Consider the following 5,968-nt stretch of genomic DNA (forward strand, 5'->3'; position numbering starts at 1 on the left):
AGTCTGTATAGCAGCCTGCAACACCACTCACATGACCATTTGTAATCATTGATGGAAGCGCACACAATGTAATGGAGAAAGATAACTGAGTACGTATCACTAACCTTGATGGCGAGTTGCACTGGCCGTTCACGAGGCCTTATCTCAGGAGCGGAGCTCGACTGGCGCGCCTTGATCTCCGGGAGAGTGCTAGGACAACGGATAAGTCCATCTCCAATGGCTATGGAGCCATGGGACCTCCCGCCACCAGATATCATCACCAGCTCTGGATCAATGGGACCCTGGCTCGGGTTAAAGTCCTCCCCTTTCCTCGCCTTCCCCTCATCTCTATATCTCACGAGCTTGTTGTGGGAGGAGATGTTGGTGAAGTTGTTTGCATCATCGAGGTCAGACTGAGAGAAAGCCTTGACTTTCTTGAAAGAGCCAGTGTGGGCCATGGCATACAGGTCGTACACCTCTGGCACCTTATCCGCCTTATTGTGGCGTGCCTGAAAGAGAGAAACAATGAAAATTAGTAATTAAAGGGCTCAAGCTAGCATGATGAATGAATTGCATGAATCATATAGCAAACCACATACCCAGTTGCGCCCGAACTGATATAAGTTGAAGTTGCCTTGATGGTGTGGCACACCTTCCATTTGGGCACGTTTGTCCTTGGCCTGGTTGTGGAGGGCTAGCCATTCTTGTGAGCACCACTCATCGACCAACACCTCCCAACAATCCATCTGATCCGCACACCATCTCGGAGGCGCCTAAGTTAGCAAATAGAAACTTGAGCGCTACGGCTAAGAATTACTAAATGAAGGAACTTAAGTAGAAGGCCTTAAGAATTACCTTCATGTACTGCTCCTTACTCAGGAACTTATCGCGGCACGCCGGCTTGGTCTTCTTGATACCACGCAAGGCGTAGTAGTCTCGAACAGCCTGCACCCGAGCCTCGTGCCGTAAGTTCTGGAGTAGGCGCTTGCAGACGTTCTGGATAACATTTGCGCTGTCCTCCTCGTATCCCTCCTCACACCTGTAGAATGTCTGCAATCAAATGAGACAATATTGATTAGTACAATTAATAACTAGCTAGTTGAAGATTTTGAAATGTGTAAAGGAGAAATTACCCAGAACGTCCTGATCACCATGTCTGCCCTCGTGTCGCACAAGACACCGTCGATAATGACATCCGGCGGGCCGGGGCAGCCACGTAGTGCTCCCAGCTCAACCCAAGCTCTGGAAGCCGACCCTCACCAGGCAACGTGACAAACCCCGGGAAGTTTTGCCGGCAAAGAACTCCAAGGACGGAGTTGGGCCGGCGGACACTATGATGGTGGTCCCAACCCCTGCAGCATGACAAGGCCAACGCATTAGTTATTTGAAGAAACGTGAATGCAGAAGGTACAAAAATATTAAATGCACTTACGTACCTCTCCCCATCAGGGAAGATCAACCACCTCTGCTCGCGGGTCGCCGGCACAGACGGGAGCCGTGTAGCACCACGCTGGTACACGGTGCCACCCTCCTCCTCAAGATCAGTTGGCTCCCCGCCATCACCAGCATGGCCACTCGGCTCCTCGGGCTGATCCGGCCAGGTACCCCATCCGGACGTGTGCTCCTCCGGGGTCTCGTGGGCCGAAGGCCAGTCGACCCGAGGCTCGTGGGCCCAAGACCCGTGGACCGGAGGCTCGTGGACCGGAGTCCGTGTAGCCTCCTCCTCGGACGAGTCCACCCTAGCAGTCACGTGCTCGGGTGAAACAGCTGGGGGTGGCGGCGAGGAAGGTGCCCTAGCAGTCACCCTACCTCCTCTCTCGCGACCACGTGCCCCACCTCCTCTCTTCCTACCTCGTCCCCTGCTGGGCACCGCGGTCGACGAAGAAGGGCCCGGCGGTGTGGACATACTGTCCAGCAACGCTCGGCGGAGAGGTACGTCTGGAATCGAAGACCTCAGACCACGCGCCGACGAAGAAGGGGCCTTGGCGCGCTCCCGACCAGCGCCCACCATCTTTCAACACCTGCCATGACAAACAGTAAACGAAATTAGTACAACATAAAAAAAAGACCGACATGAATAATAATATGTGTATCACTTAAGTGTATCATCATCAAGTACAACATTAAAAAATTTAATACCTGACAGTACTAATAATCTCGATCAGTATCATCAATAAATGCATAATCATCATCATCACTATAATCAATGACGGGCTCATAGGGTTCAGTGGCATCAACATGTGCAAGGCCACCTTGACGTAATCGGTGAAGCAATGACAGGTCATCCGCAGCAGTAACCTCTTCTTGTTCCGGCTCTTCTTGTTCCTCCTCTGGGGTGATGTCGGATTCACTGTCGCTGTCTACTTCAATGTTTTGGGGTGAAGTATAGCGGTTCTTGAAACGCTTTTTGGAAAGACGTGTCTCTTGGAAGAATTCTCCTTCATATGTGTCTGGGTTAATGTGAGGTTCATAATCCTCTTCCTTTGGGGGAGATAGTCTAGCACGTGGCGGCACTTCATAAACGACATCCCAACCTTTCAGATTTGGATTAGTTTGGCAGGCCCACGGTAGATAGAATACTTGGGTCGCCTGTTGAGCCGTAATATAGACATCAGGAACATCTAAATGGGTGCTTTGGTTGATTTCAACTAGCCCTATATGTTCATGAGTCCTTCTAGTCTCCTTCGGCTGAAACCAATAACATTTGAAGACTACGACATTCGGTGGGTTTTCACCATAGAATAGAAGTTCATAAATTGCTTCAACTCTCCCATAATACTCGGTACCTCCTTCGCCGATAGCAGATACACAACAATTTGTAGACTTTCGGTCGGCCATAGATAGCTCTTTGCCATAGGTACGAAAGCGATACCCGTTGATGTCGTATTTGTCAAATGAACGGACCTTATAGTCAAAACCATTAGCGACTTGTCTCAATTCGGCGTCCATAGACTCTGAATTAGCCTACAAGTTTAATATGAAAGGATTGTTGCATTACGCACAAATTAGTGAATGAAACCGGGATAGCCGCCTACAAATTAGCCTACAAGTCTAATAGAAATTACCGTTTGTTTGAACCAAGAGATGAAACCGGGATAGCCGCCTCCTTGCTTTGCGAGAAGCTCATACTCTGCGACAGAATCCTTTTGGATCACCGCTCCATACGAGAATAAGGCGACATATCGACTGTATGAAATATCCAGGAATAAGAGCAGTTCAAAGGAAATAGAAGTTGCGAAACTATGTACCGAGAACTTACTCGATGTACGGCCGCACTTCTATCAGGTTGTTGAAGATATACAACGAAATGGTCCGCCATTGTTCGTTATCCAAAGATACTGGATTTGAAACACTGGCTGGTGCGAGATTCCCTTTGAATAGGCTGAGGTTGGATCCACCCTTTTTAGGGTCGTCAGCATTGTACCGAGGCTTCGGATTATGCAAATGACGATTTTTGGCTTCGTAGTGTGCTGTCACGAAGTTTGCCGCCTCCTCAGTGATGAATGCCTCAGCCATCGATGCTTCAATTCTACGTTTATTTTTACATTTTTGTCGAAGCGTCTTCTGCATCCTCTCAGTTGGGTAGCACCAACGATTTTGCACGGGCCCCCCCAATCTTGCCTCGGTCGGGAGATGCAAAATCAAATGTTGCATTGGATTAAAGAAGCCCGGTGGAAAGATCTTCTCTAACTTGCAGATCAACTCCGGCGCCAACTCTTCCATTTCTTCTAGCACGCCAGGCGATAGTTCTTTCGCACAAAGAACACGGAAAAAATAGCTGAGTTCTGCCAGTACTAGCCATTCATCCTCAGGGATGAAGCCACGCAACATCACCGGCATTACCCGCTCAATCCATATGTGCCAATCATGACTCTTGAGACCAAATATCTTCAATTTATCAAGACTGGCTCCCCTCTGTAGATTCGCTGCATACCCATCGGGGAACATCAACTGCATTTTCACCCACAAGATAATTTCCCTCATAGCTGGCCTTCCAAGATTGAACCATGCCTTTGGCTTCGTCCAGTTCTGCTTTCCTTTCGGTTCTTTCATGTTTTGTAACGGCCTATCACATAGCGCCTCCAGATCGACTCTAGCCTTAGTATTATCCTTTGACTTCCCATCTATGCCGAACAATGTACCAAAAAGTGCCTCAGCGATATTCTTCTCAGTGTGCATCACGTCGATGTTGTGTGGGCAAAGGAGGTCTTTGAAGTAAGGCAGATCCCATAAGCATGTTTTCTGAGTCCAGGCGTGCTTAGAATTATACCCCTTGAAGTACCCTGGACGCTCTGGATCTGGCTCGAGAGCGTTTAACTGATCCAGGGTCTGTTGGCCTGTCAATGCATGTGGTGCAGAGTTTTTGACAACTCTACCTCTGATGAAGTTCTTCTTGTCTTTCCTGAACTTATGGCGAGGATTCAGGAACTGTCTATGCATGTCGAAGCAAGAAAACTTGCGACCGGCCTGAAGCCAACGAAACTCAAGAGCTCCCTTGCATGTGGGGCACGGGAACCTTCCGTGCACACACCAGCCAACGAATAGCGCATACACCGGCAAGTCATGCGTCGAGTACATGTACCAGACACGCATTATGAAGTTCCGTTTGCTATAGGCATTGTATGTCTTGAACCCATTATCCCAGGCTTCTTGCAATTCGTCCTTAAGCGGTTGCATGTACACATTCATATTTTTCCCCGGATAGTTGGGCCCTGGAATTATCAACATCAGGAAAATGTTCTTTCTTTGCATAATCTGTCCGGGGGGGAGATTGAGTGGAAAGACAAATACGGGCCAACAACTGTATTGGGCTGCCGTCATACCAAACACACTGAACCCATCCGTGCTGATGCCGACTCGAGGATGCCTCGGATCTGCCGCTTTGTCACCATGTAATTCATCAAACTTTTTCCACGCAACACCATCCGATGTGTGTACAATCATCAGATTCCCATCTGCATCTAGTTCGGTTCTTTTGCCCGTTTTGTGCCATGTCATCTGTCTGGCCGTCTCTTCGACCATGAAAAGACGTTGAAGTCTTGGTACGATTGGCATATACCGAAGAACACTAACGGGGATTTTGGTCTGTGTCTTCTCACCCATACCGTTGTCTACCACAACATACCTGGAAGACTTGCAAATGGGACAATAGTTCAAGTCCGCATAGTCAAGCCTAAACAAGACACATCCTTTCTCACAGGCATGTATCTTATCATAGGGCATCTTCAGTGCACGGAGGATTTTGTCCGACTGGTACAGGTTTGCAGGCATTACATGGCCTTTGGGTAGAAAGCGTCCAAATACTGTCATCATTGCATCGTAGCATTCTCTGCCCAAGTTGAACTGAGCCTTCAGAGCCATTACTTGTGAGATGGCATCCAACTGACAAAGCTCAGTGTGCTCATGGAGCGGACGTTTTGAAGACTCCAACATTTCATTGAAGGCCTTTGCAGATTCCTCCATCTCCTCGTCCGAATCCCGAGCATCATCAAAGTCTTGCACCATGTTTTCCATCCCGGTACCATGCTCGTCGGTGCGACGACGATCCACCTCAGCTCGGTCACGTTGGGCAGACTCACCATGAAATGTCCACACCGTATAATCGGGCGTAAAACCACTCTTCTGCAGGTGTTTGCCCATTTCAGCCTCTGTCCTCTTTTCCCAATTGCCGCACCGTAAACAGGGGCACCAGGTTTTCCTCTGGCCATTTGCAAATGCGGCTCGCACAAACCCCTTGGTTTTTGTGAACCATTCAGTGCTCCATTTGTTCTGACCAGTGTGACCGGTGTACATCCACGCACGATCACTCATCTTGACTTTCAGAGCTACTAGACACACAACAAATATATATATATATATATATATATAATTCAGCATGTATGTATTCATCAGTTGATCTACTTTTTCAATTTTATTACGTCCATGCAACCTACACTCTAATAGGTAATGATAGGTCCTAATCCCACCCGAGTATGTTTAGATTGGGTTC

This window comes from Aegilops tauschii, chromosome 4, assembly GCF_002575655.3.
Source record: "Aegilops tauschii subsp. strangulata cultivar AL8/78 chromosome 4, Aet v6.0, whole genome shotgun sequence".
Lineage (NCBI taxonomy): Eukaryota > Viridiplantae > Streptophyta > Magnoliopsida > Poales > Poaceae > Aegilops > Aegilops tauschii.